The following is a 16,187-nucleotide window of genomic DNA, read 5'->3' on the forward strand; positions in this document are numbered from 1 at the left end:
CCCCGCTCTCCTCCGCCTTATCTTATCGCGTGTGAGCACCAACAATGGCCACAATGCCGGGGAATGGCACCTGTAAAGTGTTAATTGGGGCACAGGAACAGCCCGTCTCGTCTCGGGGGGGCCGGCTTCAGAGACAATACAGCAAACACAGCGGGGCGGGGGAAGAAGACGACACCACACATGCGGGTACATTCAGCTCCGGCGGGAACGAGACATTTGTCGGTCTTTTCAAGTGCCGAGAGCCGAGCAATCCTTCACTTGTATCGTTTCTCCCCGGTGACTAGATCTGGCCCTGCGACTCTCGACTGGGCTCACCCCCGGGGCAGCCCAGCAGGTGTGAGCCTGGCCGGCACCCGGATGGGAGATTCCACCCCGGAAAAGCTCCGGTTGCTGCTGCTCCTGCAAGAGGTGTGACTGGGACCAGTAGGGAGCGCTCACCCTGCGGGCTGTGTGGCTCTCTTACGCCCCAGCCTCCTGATGGCGACACTCTGCTGCACAAACAGAGGTCAAACCGAGGTCCCGACCCTCCTTGGCCATTAGGAAACCCCAGGGCGTCTCTCAAAAAGAGACGCCGGGGGTGTCCCTCTGGTGTTAGTGCTCCCCTTTACCCATCAGTCGGGGTCTCCTCCTAATCCCCGTCTCACCTGTAACAATCAATGACGAGGCCCCCCTGTCCGTGAGATTTAGTACTCGCGCAAGAGACCGGGGGCAGAGCGCGAACGCGGTCCCCCGCCCCCCACAAAGTGCGCGCTCCGGGTTCCCTCTCGGGGCCCTGCAACACAGCGGAAGGGCAGCGAGAAGGAGCCTCTTGCTCTGATGCCGCAAGGCCACAAGAGGGCGGAGGCGCCGCGCGCCCGGCCGACGTGTTGGACCGGTGCGCTTTACGTGCTGAAATAAACACACGAAAGCCCCGAAATGTTTCCAGAGTGCTGTGCACTGGAGGTTTTTGTCTGGTGAAGACTTGCCTGGTGCTCCTCCGTGCAGATTGTTTGTCCTCCTCCAGTGCGGGACGAGTCAACACAAGGGAGCGCATTCGCCAACATCCAGGCACGCAATGCGATTTGGAAAGCAGCTCCTTTCCAAAGAGTGGCACACGAACGATCCTTCAGTCCCGCTCGGGGAGCACGGAACCCCCGCCACACACAGCTTCAAGTAGCGAGTCAGGCGCCGGGGCTTTCGCTTATGGCCACACCACCCTGAACACGCCTGATCTCGTCTGATCTCGGAAGCTAAGCAGCGTCGGGCCTGGTTAGTACTTGGATGGGAGACTGCCTGGGAATACCAGGTGCTGTAAGCTTTTGCTCTCCCGGCCAGCAGGGGTCGCCGTTGGTGCCGTAGGCTTTGGGAGGAAAACCTGCAGGATGGAAAGGTGATCTATAGCCTCAACTCTAGAGATGTTTTGTTGCTGTGGCATGTGTGTGACCCATATTCAAAAAAAAAAACCCGTCTGTAAAACGAATATCGAAGCTGCCTCTAAATCTGCAAATGAAGATGAGTCGATAAACCACTCGTTTTTCGTATAACTAGACATATATCCATTTGTTACCGATTTAATTCATTGAGCACGGATACAGTAGAGGTACAGCCATTCACTGTTTGACATGTCTGCACTGGTACAGAACCGAGAAATCAGAAAACGGGTGAAACTGTCTTTAGACTCAGCATACAGTACCGAGGCCCCCCATGACCAAATAAAGGCTAACCTCGATAATCAGCCTAAAGAACGCAGACTACAGCAAAACGACTGACTTTGAAAAGGGAATGAACGTCCGGAAGGAGTAGTGGAACTAGCTTGAGATGCTTCTCCGGACCCCTAACTAAAAGCCAGCGAGAACCAGCAGCGGCGTCCACTCCTGTCGAACCGGGATCCTTCCGCAGCCACGCAGCTCGTGGTGTCCTAACCCTCCCGTATCTGATTTTGGACCAAGCACATCAGGGGAGAGCGCGAACGCAGTCCCCCACTACCAGAAATTATGCAGTCGAGATTCCCACATTTGGGGAATTCGCAGGGGTCAGCACAGCCGGAGTGCAATGGCCGAGCCTCGCCCTGGGTGAACCTCCTTCTTGATCAAGGTATCTCCCCTGCCAGGTAAGTATGAGTAAAACAGGCCCCTGCAAGCGGCCCGCACCCACAGCACAAATCGCGCAGCCTAGGCCACCTCCTCGCCCCGCACGCCACCGCCTCCTGCTGGGCCCACTCTTTCACACACTCACACGCCACACTAACACTCAAAAGTGTGGGCAAAACGAGAAAACGAGCGCGCCGTTTCCTACACATCTGCAGTCGCCGTTGCGCATTCGCAGCATGTCCCGGGATGCAATTCGGCCTCATTTGCATAACTCCAGACCGGCAGATCGCCACGCAAGCTCGCGACGTGCGCCTGCCACACACCGAACAAACCTTTTCAGCAATTTCCAAAAAACGGGCCTGCTCGCCTGCCCACAAGGCTCCGTCTCTTACCTGCTCTCCAGAGCCTGCTGCCTTCTGTGCTTTTCTCTCGGCACCGCTGCAGTGCACACAACTCCTGCAGCGGGAGGGGGGGAGAAAGTTCCCGCGCTCCGCCGCAGGGAAGGCTCGCTCCGTGCGCACACGTCCTTTCGATGCCAGTCCAACAAGTGCTCCGCATTAGCTGCGTCGGGGCTCCGGCGTGTCGCACCTCACCTCACCTCGCCCTACCCCCTCCTTGAATGTCTGCCGCTGGGCATGCCCCGCTCTCCTCCGCCTTATCTTATCGCGTGTGAGCACCGACAATGGCCACAATGCCGGGGAATGGCACCTGTAAAGTGTTAATTGGGGCACAGGAACAGCCCGTCTCGTCTCGGGGGGGCCGGCTTCAGAGACAATACAGCAAACACAGCGGGGCGGGGGAAGAAGACGACACCACACATGCGGGTACATTCAGCTCCGGCGGGAACGAGACATTTGTCGGTCTTTTCAAGTGCCGAGAGCCGAGCAATCCTTCACTTGTATCGTTTCTCCCCGGTGACTAGATCTGGCCCTGCGACTCTCGACTGGGCTCACCCCCGGGGCAGCCCAGCAGGTGTGAGCCTGGCCGGCACCCGGATGGGAGATTCCACCCCGGAAAACCTCCGGTTGCTGCTGCTCCTGCAAGAGGTGTGACTGGGACCAGTAGGGAGCGCTCACCCTGCGGGCTGTGTGGCTCTCTTACGCCCCAGCCTCCTGATGGCGACACTCTGCTGCACAAACAGGCGCCGTCCTTCGGGGGAGGCGTCAAACCGAGGTCCCGACCCTCCTTGGCCATTAGGAAACCCCAGGGCGTCTCTCAAAAAGAGACGCCGTGGGTGTCCCTCTGGTGTTAGTGCTCCCCTTTACCCATCAGTCGGGGTCTCCTCCTAATCCCCGTCTCACCTGTAACAATCAATGACGAGGCCCCCCTGTCCGTGAGATTTAGTACTCGCGCAAGAGACCGGGGGCAGAGCGCGAACGCGGTCCCCCGCCCCCCACAAAGTGCGCGCTCCGGGTTCCCTCTCGGGGCCCTACAACACAGCGGAAGGGCAGCGAGAAGGAGCCTCTTGCTCTGACGCCGCAAGGCCACAAGAGGGCGGAGGCGCCGCGCGCCCGGCCGACGTGTTGGACCGGTGCGCTTTACGTGCTGAAATAAACACGCGAAAGCCCCGAAATGTTTCCAGAGTGCTGTGCACTGGAGGTTTTTGTCTGGTGAAGACTTGCCTGGTGCTCCTCCGTGCAGATTGTTTGTCCTCCTCCAGTGCGGGACGAGCCAACACAAGGGAGCGCATTCGCCAACATCCAGGCACGCAATGCGATTTGGAAAGCAGCTCCTTTCCAAAGAGTGGCACACGAACGATCCTTCAGTCCCGCTCGGGGAGCACGGAACCCCCGCCACACACAGCTTCAAGTAGCGAGTCAGGCGCTGGGGCTTTTGCTTACGGCCACACCACCCTGAACACGCCCGATCTCGTCTGATCTCGGAAGCTAAGCAGCGTCGGGCCTGGTTAGTACTTGGATGGGAGACTGCCTGGGAATACCAGGTGCTGTAAGCTTCTGCTCTCCCGGCCAGCAGGGGTCGCCGTTGGTGCCGTAGGCTTTGGGAGGAAAACCTGCAGGATGGAAAGGTGATCTATAGCCTCATCTCTAGAGATGTTTTGTTGCTGTGGCATGTGTGTGACCCATATTCCAAAAAAAAAACCCGTCTGTAAAACGAATATCGAAGCTGCCTCTGAATCTGCAAATGAAGATGAGTCGATAAACCACTCGTTTTTCGTATAACTAGACATATATTCATTTGTTACCGATTTCATTCATTGAGCACGGATACAATAGAGGTACAGCCATTCACTGTTTGACATGTCTGCACTGGTACAGAACCGAGCAATCAGAAAACGGGTGAAACTGTCTTTAGACTCAGCATACAGTACCGAGGCCCCCCATGACCAAATAAAGGCTAACCTCGATAATCAGCCTAAAGAACGCAGACTACAGCAAAACGACTGACTTTGAAAAGGGAATGAACGTCCGGAAGGAGTAGTGGAACTAGCTTGAGATGCTTCTCCGGACCCCTAACTAAAAGCCAGCGAGAACCAGCAGCGGCGTCCACTCCTGTCGAACTGGGATCCTTCCGCAGCCACGCAGCTCGTGGTGTCCTAACCCTCCCGTATCTGATTTTGGACCAAGCACATCAGGGGAGAGCGCGAACGCAGTCCCCCACTTCTAGAAATTATGCAGTCGAGATTCCCACATTTGGGGAATTCGCAGGGGTCAAAACAGCCGGAGTGCAATGGCCGAGCCTCGCCCTGGGTGAACCGATTTCGATTTTTTCGATTTTTAAGAACTTTATTTTCTTTTCACAAAAAAATACAGGAAATCACAAATCAGAAAGCTTTACATTAATATACATACTTAAAACAGTATATATGATCACATCTCATTACATTTTGACACGGAACCAGTTACATAGCAACAATTTCTTTTTTTCTGGTGCAAATCACATTCTTTACTTAAACATGATAATGTTTTTCACAGTTTCTTGAGATACTGTCCAATGCCCTCTATTTCCCACAGATTTTCTGCTTCCTCCCTCCCTTCTCTCCACAGATCTCTGAGGTAATAGTTCTCTCGGGTGATGAACAGGGCCAGGCTACCTGCTGCCTTGACTGGGACCTCGATGCCTTTGAACAGCCCCATGTTCCTAACTCTCCACAGGGCGTCTTTCCCACTGTTCACCACGGCCCAGATCCTGTCAAACACGTCAGGAGGAAGCTTGACAGGAGAGATGCCGTATATGATGAAAGCAGCGGTCAGGGTAAATTGGGGCGAGAGAGCCTGCAACCAATCTTCAAACTGTGCCCAGAAGGCCTTAGCAAAAAAGCAGGACCACAGGAGGTGGGTCACAGTCTCCTCCTCGCCGCAGCCCACCCTAACGCAGCGAGGGCTGGGGGTGAGGCCCCTACGGTACAAGAAAGTTCGTACCGGTAAGCACTGGTGGACGACACTCCAGGCTAAATCTCTGTGAATGTTGCACAGAAATTTAGAGGATGTGTGTTTCCACACCTTCCTTGTTTGGGCTGATGTTAAAATGCCCACAGGGGTCTGCCTATTGTTCTGGGGTGCTACGAAATCTTCCAGTTTTTGGACGCTGACATCTCGGAGGGGAATATGGCCAATTGGGTGAGATCTTAGAAAACTTTTAACTGTCCCATAAATTGCAGGGCATGTGTCAGAGAGTGGGACGTCCAGCTTGGGTCTGACACCCCACACTCTGAACACCTCCCTACCTACCCAGAGCCTGGAAAAATAAGTCCAGGTACGCGCTGCAGGTGCTGTTGCAAAGCCTCTCAGCACAGAGGCCAGGAAAATGCACAGCAGCTTCGTAGCAATATCTGGGACAGACTTCCCCCCTGAGGGTAGCGGCCTGTACATTATTTCCCTTCTGAGTCTTTCCTGCTTCCCACCCCATAGAAATTGAAACATCAATCTCCTCAGCACCGCCGCAACACGGTGTGGGATTGGGAAGGTAGAAGCCAGAAAATTCAAGACAGGCAAGAGCTCGGCTTTGATGACCAGCACCTTCCCTGTCATGGTGAGGTCTCGGTCCTTCCATTGCATCAGTTTTTTGTTTAAGATTGGCAATTTGTTCTGCCAATTTACTGTTCCCATCTCTTCTCCAAAATACACCCCCAGGACCTTAATTCTCTTCTCTTGCAGCCTGAGATCATGTCCTTCTTTTGGCTCCCTCCAGTTCTGATAAAAAATCTCACTCTTAGATGTGTTAATTTTTGCGGAGGAAGCCAAAGAGAACCGATCACAGCACTGCAGAGCTCTGCTAATTGAGGCATTGTCAGAGAGGAGCAGGGTGACGTCATCCATGTATAGAGATGTCTTTACCTCTCCTCCCCCACTTCCAGGCACTGGTATCCCATTAATGGCCTGATCCTGGCGCAAGGCACAGGCTAAGGGCTCCATAGCCAAAACGAATAACAAGGGGGATAATGGGCAGCCCTGCCTCACCCCTGAACAGACTTCAAAGGTGCGTGATCTATTGCCATTAACCATGACTCTGCTGTTGCTACCTGTGTACAGCAGGTTAATCCACTTTCTCATGATGGGGCCAAACTTCATGTGCTCAAGTACCGATGTTAAGTACTGCCGGTTTAGGCGGTCAAAGGCCTTTTCTAGGTCTACACCTAAAATGCACAGAGGGAGGGAGCGATCCTCAGAGTACAGACAGACATCCCTCAACAAGGCCAGGTTGTCGCTCATCAGGCGTCCTGCTATCCCACAAGTCTGTTCTTTCCCTACCAGTGAGGCCACTACATTTTGTAGGCGCAGGAAAAGGGCTTTGGACAGGATCTTAGTGTCTACGCCTAACAGGCTGAGGGGTCTCCAGTTCTTTATGTCATTTTTTGCTCCTTTCTTAAACAAGAGAGAGATAGTGCCTTCTCTTAAGGAGTCAGGCAGCAATTCTGTCTTGTAGCTTTCCTCGAATAGGAGCAGTAGCGGATCCTGAAGCAGATCCCAAAAGGTGCAATAAAATTCTTTAGGGAGCCCGTCAGCACCCGGAGTTTTCCCCTTCTGTAAGCTCTCCATAGCCTGTCTCAGCTCTTCTACTGTCAAATCCCTCTCAAGTACTTCCCTATCTTCTTCACTCAAAATGTTTTCTAGCTTTGAGGTAAAAAAATGAATATCTTCATCCTTTACCTCTGTAGAGCTGTACAGTCTTGAGTAGAAGGCCTCGGTGCAGGAGAGGATAGCACTCGGCTCTGTTCTCTCTCGTCCCTCCTCATCAACTACACTTTCCATGACAGTCTTGGAGCCTACCACTTTCCTGAAAAAGAAGCGAGTACACTTCTCATTTTCTTCCAAGAACTGCACTCTGCTTCTTAACAGCACTCCTCGACTACTTTCTTCGGCTATGCTCCGGATGTCCTTTTTTAAAAGGGCGATATCCTCGAGCACATCGAAGCCACTGTGCAGCATCGTGTAGAGACGCTGCAGCTGCCTCTGTTTCCTGGCTAGCACTCCTCTCCGTCTGGCAGCAGCCTTCCTTCCCTCAGCCATGAAAAAGGTCTTTGTCCTCATCTTCACCTCCTCCCACCACTCTCCTACTGACCCGTACAGACACTGCAAGGACAGCCACTGTGATAGTTTCTCCTTGTAGCGGGATACTACCCCCTCGTTCTCTCCTACGTCAGTAGGGCAATAGACATTGATTAGCCGCAGGTTAACGGTCCCCCATTCCACATCCACACACAGCAACCTGCCATCTATGACCCTCTGAATACTTTTCAATTTGAATGCCCATCCTTTGAAAAGAATGGCCACGCCAGAGGCTCTGTTGTTATTGTCCCCTGACCAAACAGAAGGCCCTTTATCCCACCTATCTTCAAAACTTTTATACCTCTCTTGATAGGCTAAAGCACACTCCTGCAACATCAACACATCTCCCTCTCTCTGCTGGAGGTAATCAAAGACAGACTGGCATTTAACTCTGTCATTGATACCTCTTGTGTTAAGAGAAATTATGTTAAGAGCCATATTACATAAGAAAGTGGAACCAGTCTTTACAAAACACATTTCTCTTCGGTCTCACCTGTTACCTTTTTCTTTTTCTTTTTCTTCTTACCAATTTCCTGCCAGCCATCCTCTGAATGAGCCTTCATCAGGGTGGCAGCAGTAAAAGCGTTCACAGAGTCCATTTCAAGGAAGGGGGTAGAGGGAGGGGTGGAGAGGTTCCAGCTGTCCCCATCGCCATGCTCTCCTTCCTCCTCGCTCGGGGAGAAAACAGAGTCATTTTTTCTTTTCCTCAAGTCCAGCTCCTGGGAGCACTGAGGGGAAAGGGGTGCAGCCGATGCACCAGTCTCCTCTTCCCCCTCACCCACCAGCTGCTGCAGATCCTCCGTGATGGACTGGATGGAGGAGAGGAGGGCATCTGTAGCACTTGCAGAGTCTGAGAAAAGCAGCTCCGCTGAATCCTGGGTATCCTCGCTGGACCCGCTCCACCGGGGGGCCCCACACTGGCCCTCGTTCTGAGGAGCAGGAGTGGGGGAGGGGTCCTCGCTGTTCTCGGGGGTTTTCAAACCCTCGTGCTTGTCTGGTGCAGTCTGCGGTTGTGGGGGCGTAGTGGATTTCTCTTCCACCAGCCCCGGAGCCACAGCAGGACTGATCCTGGCTGGAGGCTGAGAGTCTTTGTCCAACAAGGGTTCTTTGTTTGACTTGTTGTTTGCTTTGGATTTTCGGGCCGGTTTGGCTGAAACAAGCACTGCCTCATCCTTTCTCATTTTGAGTTTATTGGCGTAGGCGTGAGGGCAGTTCTTAAAAACGTGTCCTTCCGAGCCACATAAATTGCACTTTGGCAGCATTGAACAGTCAGAGGCTAAATGTCCCTGTTTGCCACAGGTCTTGCAGCATTTCACAGTGCAGGACGATGCCAGGTGTCCCACAGCACCACAGCGCCGACACACCTTTGGTTGTCCCACATAAAACACATAGCCATTGCAGGCGCCCAGCCGGATTGTAGAGGGCAGGTGCCTTAAGCCTCCATTTACGCTGTCCGGTAGCAAGCGAACCTCGAATTTCCTTGCTCCTGTTTTTATACCATCAACATCTCTAACCTCAGTTCCATGGTGGACGGTGCAGTACTGGTTAAGCCAGGTGTGAATGTCCTCCGTCTTTGCCAGTTCCGAGAACATAACAACATGCACCGTTTTCCTCTCTCTCTGTGTCAGAGGCTGCAAGTTGATCTTCTCAAGTGCAGGAACTTTGCCTCTTTTTGCCTCAAACACATCCACGCATTGTTCAAACAGAGGATAGGTAGCAAATACAACCTCAAATGCTTTCTGACCTGGGAGAGCGAAGATGAAATCCAAGTGCCGAGGTTCAAAGCCAAGTTCCTTCTGTAACACTTTTCTGCTGAACTGCATACGATCCATGAAGAGGTCATCCAAGAGCTCAAAACGTACAGCATTCTTACGGGATCCAAAGGTTGCCATTTCAAAAACCGCAAATCGAACACTGCTTCCAACAAAAGAAAAACAATCCAACTACTCCACCTACAGGCTGATCAAGGTATCTCCCCTGCCAGGTAAGTATGAGTTAAACAGGCCCCTGCAAGCGGCCCGCACCCACAGCACAAATCGCGCAGCCTAGGCCACCTCCTCGCCCCGCACGCCACCGCCTCCTGCTGGGCCCACTCTTTCACACACTCACACGCCACACTAACACTCAAAAGTGTGGGCAAAACGAGAAAACGAGCGCGCCATTTCCTACACATCTGCAGTCGCCGTTGCGCATTCGCAGCATGTCCCGGGATGCAATTCGGCCTCATTTGCATAACTCCAGACCGGCAGATCGCCACGCAAGCTCGCGACGTGCGCCTGCCACACACCGAACAAACCTTTTCAGCAATTTCCAAAAAACGGGCCTGCTCGCCTGCCCACAAGGCTCCGTCTCTTACCTGCTCTCCAGAGCCTGCTGCCTTCTGTGCTTTTCTCTCGGCACCGCTGCAGTGCACACAACTCCTGCAGCGGGAGGGGGGGAGAAAGTTCCCGCGCTCCGCCGCAGGGAAGGCTCGCTCCGTGCGCACACGTCCTTTCGATGCCAGTCCAACAAGTGCTCCGCATTAGCTGCGTCGGGGCTCCGGCGTGTCGCACCTCACCTCACCTCGCACTGCCCCCTCCTTGAATGTCTGCCGCTGGGCATGCCCCGCTCTCCTCCGCCTTATCTTATCGCGTGTGAGCACCAACAATGGCCACAATGCCGGGGAATGGCACCTGTAAAGTGTTAATTGGGGCACAGGAACAGCCCGTCTCGTCTCGGGGGGGCCGGCTTCAGAGACAATACAGCAAACACAGCGGGGCGGGGGAAGAAGACGACACCACACATGCGGGTACATTCAGCTCCGGCGGGAACGAGACATTTGTCGGTCTTTTCAAGTGCCGAGAGCCGAGCAATCCTTCACTTGTATCGTTTCTCCCCGGTGACTAGATCTGGCCCTGCGACTCTCGACTGGGCTCACCCCCGGGGCAGCCCAGCAGGTGTGAGCCTGGCCGGCACCCGGATGGGAGATTCCACCCCGGAAAAGCTCCGGTTGCTGCTGCTCCTGCAAGAGGTGTGACTGGGACCAGTAGGGAGCGCTCACCCTGCGGGCTGTGTGGCTCTCTTACGCCCCAGCCTCCTGATGGCGACACTCTGCTGCACAAACAGGCGCCGTCCTTCGGGGGAGGCGTCAAACCGAGGTCCCGACCCTCCTTGGCCATTAGGAAACCCCAGGGCGTCTCTCAAAAAGAGACGCCGGGGGTGTCCCTCTGGTGTTAGTGCTCCCCTTTACCCATCAGTCGGGGTCTCCTCCTAATCCCCGTCTCACCTGTAACAATCAATGACGAGGCCCCCCTGTCCGTGAGATTTAGTACTCGCGCAAGAGACCGGGGGCAGAGCGCGAACGCGGTCCCCCGCCCCCCACAAAGTGCGCGCTCCGGGTTCCCTCTCGGGGCCCTGCAACACAGCGGAAGGGCAGCGAGAAGGCGCCTCTTGCTCTGACGCCGCAAGGCCACAAGAGGGCGGAGGCGCCGCGCGCCCGGCCGACGTGTTGGACCGGTGCGCTTTACGTGCTGAAATAAACACGCGAAAGCCCCGAAATGTTTACAGAGTGCTGTGCACTGGAGGTTTTTGTCTGGTGAAGACTTGCCTGGTGCTCCTCCGTGCAGATTGTTTGTCCTCCTCCAGTGCGGGACGAGCCAACACAAGGGAGCGCATTCGCCAACATCCAGGCATGCAATGCGATTTGGAAAGCAGCTCCTTTCCAAAGAGTTGCACACGAACGATCCTTCAGTCCCGCTCGGGGGGCACGGAACCCCCGCCACACACAGCTTCAAGTAGCGAGTCAGGCGCCAGGGTTTTCGCTTATGGCCACACCACCCTGAACACGCCCGATCTCGTCTGATCTCGGAAGCTAAGCAGTGTCGGGCCTGGTTAGTACTTGGATGGGAGACTGCCTGGGAATACCAGGTGCTGTAAGCTTTTGCTCTCCCGGCCAGCAGGGGTCGCCGTTGGTGCCGTAGGCTTTGGGAGGAAAACCTGCAGGATGGAAAGGTGATCTATAGCCTCATCTCTAGAGATGTTTTGTTGCTGTGGCATGTGTGTGACCCATATTCCAAAAAAAAAACCCGTCTGTAAAACGAATATCGAAGCTGCCTCTAAATCTGCAAATGAAGATGAGTCGATAAACCACTCGTTTTTCGTATAACTAGACATATATTCATTTGTTACCGATTTCATTCATTGAGCACGGATACAATAGAGGTACAGCCATTCACTGTTTGACATGTCTGCACTGGTACAGAACCGAGCAATCAGAAAACGGGTGAAACTGTCTTTAGACTCAGCATACAGTACCGAGGCCCCCCATGACCAAATAAAGGCTAACCTCGATAATCAGCCTAAAGAACGCAGACTATAGCAAAACGACTGACTTTGAAAAGGGAATGAACGTCCGGAAGGAGTAGTGGAACTAGCTTGAGATGCTTCTCCGGACCCCTAACTAAAAGCCAGCGAGAACCAGCAGCGGCGTCCACTCCTGTCGAACCGGGATCCTTCCGCAGCCACGCAGCTCGTGGTGTCCTAACCCTCCCGTATCTGATTTTGGACCAAGCACATCAGGGGAGAGCGCGAACGCAGTCCCCCACTTCTAGAAATTATGCAGTTGAGATTCCCACATTTGGGGAATTCGCAGGGGTCAAAACAGCCGGAGTGCAATGGCCGAGCCTCGCCCTGGGTGAACCGATTTCGATTTTTAAGAACTTTATTTTCTTTTCACAAAAAAATACAGGAAATCACAAATCAGAAAGCTTTACATTAATATACATACTTAAAACAGTATATATGATCACATCTCATTACATTTTGACAGTTACATAGCAACAATTTTCTTTTTTTCTGGTGCAAATCACATTCTTTATTTAAACATGATAATGTTTTTCACAGTTTCTTGAGATACTGTCCAATGCTCTCTATTTCCCACAGATTTTCTGCTTCCTCCCTCCCTTCTCTCCACAGATCTCTGAGGTAATAGTTCTCTCGGGTGATGAACAGGGCCAGGCTACCTGCTGCCTTGACTGGGACCTCGATGCCTTTGAACAGCCCCATGTTCCTCACTCTCCACAGGGCGTCTTTCCCACTGTTCACCACGGCCCAGATCCTGTCAAACACGTCAGGAGGAAGTTTGACAGGAGAGATGCCGTATATGATGAAAGCAGCGGTCAGGGTAAATTGGGGCGAGAGAGCCTGCAACCAATCTTCAAACTGTGCCCAGAAGGCCTTAGCAAAAAAGCAGGACCACAGGAGATGGGTCACAGTCTCCTCCTCGCCGCAGCCCACCCTAACGCAGCGAGGGCTGGGGGTGAGGCCCCTACGGTACAAGAAAGTTCGTACCGGTAAGCACTGGTGGACGACACTCCAGGCTAAATCTCTGTGAATGTTGCACAGAAATTTAGAGGATGTGTGTTTCCACACCTTCCTTGTTTGGGCTGATGTTAAAATGCCCACAGGGGTCTGCCTATTGTTCTGGGGTGCTACGAAATCTTCCAGTTTTTGGACGCTGACATCTCGGAGGGGAATATGGCCAATTGGGTGAGATCTTAGAAAACTTTTAACTGTCCCATAAATTGCAGGGCATGTGTCAGAGAGTGGGACGTCCAGCTTGGGTCTGACACCCCACACTCTGAACACCTCCCTACCTACCCAGAGCCTGGAAAAATAAGTCCAGGTACGCGCTGCAGGTGCTGTTGCAAAGCCTCTCAGCACAGAGGCCAGGAAAATGCACAGCAGCTTCGTAGCAATATCTGGGACAGACTTCCCCCCTGAGGGTAGCGGCCTGTACATTATTTCCCTTCTGAGTCTTTCCTGCTTCCCACCCCATAGAAATTGAAACATCAATCTCCTCAGCACCGCCGCAACACGGTGTGGGATTGGGAAGGTAGAAGCCAGAAAATTCAAGACAGGCAAGAGCTCGGCTTTGATGACCAGCACCTTCCCTGTCATGGTGAGGTCTCGGTCCTTCCATTGCATCAGTTTTTTGTTTAAGATTGGCAATTTGTTCTGCCAATTTACTGTTCCCATCTCTTCTCCAAAATACACCCCCAGGACCTTAATTCTCTTCTCTTGCAGCCTGAGATCATGTCCTTCTTTTGGCTCCCTCCAGTTCTGATAAAAAATCTCACTCTTAGATGTGTTAATTTTTGCGGAGGAAGCCAAAGAGAACCGATCACAGCACTGCAGAGCTCTGCTAATTGAGGCATTGTCAGAGAGGAGCAGGGTGACGTCATCCATGTATAGAGATGTCTTTACCTCTCCTCCCCCACTTCCAGGCACTGGTATCCCATTAATGGCCTGATCCTGGCGCAAGGCACAGGCTAAGGGCTCCATAGCCAAAACGAATAACAAGGGGGATAATGGGCAGCCCTGCCTCACCCCTGAACAGACTTCAAAGGTGCGTGATCTATTGCCATTAACCATGACTCTGCTGTTGCTACCTGTGTACAGCAGGTTAATCCACTTTCTCATGATGGGGCCAAACTTCATGTGCTCAAGTACCGATGTTAAGTACTGCCGGTTTAGGCGGTCAAAGGCCTTTTCTAGGTCTACACCTAAAATGCACAGAGGGAGGGAGCGATCCTCAGAGTACAGACAGACATCCCTCAACAAGGCCAGGTTGTCGCTCATCAGGCGTCCTGCTATCCCACAAGTCTGTTCTTTCCCTACCAGTGAGGCCACTACATTTTGTAGGCGCAGGAAAAGGGCTTTGGACAGGATCTTAGTGTCCACGCCTAACAGGCTGAGGGGTCTCCAGTTCTTTATGTCATTTTTTGCTCCTTTCTTAAACAAGAGAGAGATAGTGCCTTCTCTTAAGGAGTCAGGCAGCAATTCTGTCTTGTAGCTTTCCTCGAATAGGAGCAGTAGCGGATCCTGAAGCAGATCCCAAAAGGTGCAATAAAATTCTTTAGGGAGCCCGTCAGCACCCGGAGTTTTCCCCTTCTGTAAGCTCTCCATAGCCTGTCTCAGCTCTTCTACTGTCAAATCCCTCTCAAGTACTTCCCTATCTTCTTCACTCAAAATGTTTTCTAGCTTTGAGGTAAAAAAATGAATATCTTCATCCTTTACCTCTGTAGAGCTGTACAGTCTTGAGTAGAAGGCCTCGGTGCAGGAGAGGATAGCACTCGGCTCTGTTCTCTCTCGTCCCTCCTCATCAACTACACTTTCCATGACAGTCTTGGAGCCTACCACTTTCCTGAAAAAGAAGCGAGTACACTTCTCATTTTCTTCCAAGAACTGCACTCTGCTTCTTAACAGCACTCCTCGACTACTTTCTTCGGCTATGCTCCGGATGTCCTTTTTTAAAAGGGCGATATCCTCGAGCACATCGAAGCCACTGTGCAGCATCGTGTAGAGACGCTGCAGCTGCCTCTGTTTCCTGGCTAGCACTCCTCTCCGTCTGGCAGCAGCCTTCCTTCCCTCAGCCATGAAAAAGGCCTTTGTCCTCACCTTCACCTCCTCCCACCACTCTCCTACTGACCCGTACAGACACTGCAAGGACAGCCACTGTGATAGTTTCTCCTTGTAGCGGGATACTACCCCCTCGTTCTCTAGCAGCTTTGTGTTGAGTTTCCAGAGGCCTGGGCCAAAGACAGTCCCGCCCTGGAGTTCCACTCTACACCCTAAAGCCTGATGATCTGAGAAGAAGACAGGCTGAAGAGTGACCCCAACAACTTTCACTCTCTCTGAGACAAAGCAATAGTCAATTCTGGAGCTGCTATTCCTCCCTGACCATGTATATCCTGCTGTTGTGGGATATATACATCTATATGTGTCTGAGAGTTTAAAGTCTTGAACTAAGTTTTGCAGGGCCAGTGAGCTGGAATCCAATTTTATCGGCGAGCTAGACTGCCTGTCTGTGTGCTCTAAGATACAATTAAAATCCCCTCCCACTATCACGTCTGTGCTGCATAACAATAGGGGGGAGAGTGCCTTGAGTAGCTCCACCCTTCCTCCTACGTCAGTAGGGCAATACACATTGATTAGCCGCAGGTTAACGGTCCCCCATTCCACATCCACACACAGCAACCTGCCATCTATGACCCTCTGAATACTTTTCAATTTGAATGCCCATCCTTTGAAAAGAATGGCCACGCCAGAGGCTCTGTTGTTATTGTCCCCTGACCAAACAGAAGGCCCTTTATCCCACCTATCTTCAAAACTTTTATACCTCTCTTGATAGGCTAAAGCACACTCCTGCAACATCAACACATCTCCCTCTCTCTGCTGGAGGTAATCAAAGACAGACTGGCATTTAACTCTGTCATTGATACCTCTTGTGTTAAGAGAAATTATGTTAAGAGCCATATTACATAAGAAAGTGGAACCAGTCTTTACAAAACACATTTCTCTTCGGTCTCACCTGTTACCTTTTTCTTTTTCTTTTTCTTCTTACCAATTTCCTGCCAGCCATCCTCTGAATGAGCCTTCATCAGGGTGGCAGCAGTAAAAGCGTTCACAGAGTCCATTTCAAGGAAGGGGGTAGAGGGAGGGGTGGAGAGGTTCCAGCTGTCCCCATCGCCATGCTCTCCTTCCTCCTCGCTCGGGGAGAAAACAGAGTCATTTTTTCTTTTCCTCAAGTCCAGCTCCTGGGAGCACTGAGGGGAAAGGGGTGCAGCCGATG

The 16,187-nt window shown here is 52.6% G+C and overlaps 6 non-coding genes across 6 annotated transcripts; 3 read left to right on the top strand and 3 right to left on the bottom strand.

Moving 5' to 3' along the window:
• The first annotated feature begins 1,178 nt into the window (after positions 1-1,178).
• LOC138230076 (5S ribosomal RNA) lies at positions 1,179-1,297 on the top strand. Its single transcript, XR_011186124.1, has one exon. It is a non-coding gene; the product is annotated as a 5S ribosomal RNA (ribosomal RNA).
• A 636-nt stretch (positions 1,298-1,933) lies between these two features.
• LOC138230101 (U1 spliceosomal RNA) lies at positions 1,934-2,097 on the bottom strand. Its single transcript, XR_011186146.1, has one exon. It is a non-coding gene; the product is annotated as a U1 spliceosomal RNA (small nuclear RNA).
• A 1,807-nt stretch (positions 2,098-3,904) lies between these two features.
• LOC138230253 (5S ribosomal RNA) lies at positions 3,905-4,023 on the top strand. The gene has a single exon (XR_011186282.1). It is a non-coding gene; the product is annotated as a 5S ribosomal RNA (ribosomal RNA).
• Positions 4,024-4,659: 636 nt separating this feature from the next.
• Positions 4,660-4,820, bottom strand: LOC138230171 (U1 spliceosomal RNA). Its single transcript, XR_011186209.1, has one exon. It is a non-coding gene; the product is annotated as a U1 spliceosomal RNA (small nuclear RNA).
• Positions 4,821-11,375: 6,555 nt separating this feature from the next.
• On the top strand, positions 11,376-11,494 carry LOC138230337 (5S ribosomal RNA). Its single transcript, XR_011186364.1, has one exon. It is a non-coding gene; the product is annotated as a 5S ribosomal RNA (ribosomal RNA).
• Positions 11,495-12,130: 636 nt separating this feature from the next.
• LOC138230174 (U1 spliceosomal RNA) lies at positions 12,131-12,300 on the bottom strand. The gene has a single exon (XR_011186212.1). It is a non-coding gene; the product is annotated as a U1 spliceosomal RNA (small nuclear RNA).
• Between the last annotated feature and the right edge of the window lie 3,887 nt (positions 12,301-16,187).

This window comes from Lepisosteus oculatus, unplaced genomic scaffold, assembly GCF_040954835.1.
Source record: "Lepisosteus oculatus isolate fLepOcu1 unplaced genomic scaffold, fLepOcu1.hap2 HAP2_SCAFFOLD_48, whole genome shotgun sequence".
NCBI lineage: Eukaryota > Metazoa > Chordata > Actinopteri > Semionotiformes > Lepisosteidae > Lepisosteus > Lepisosteus oculatus.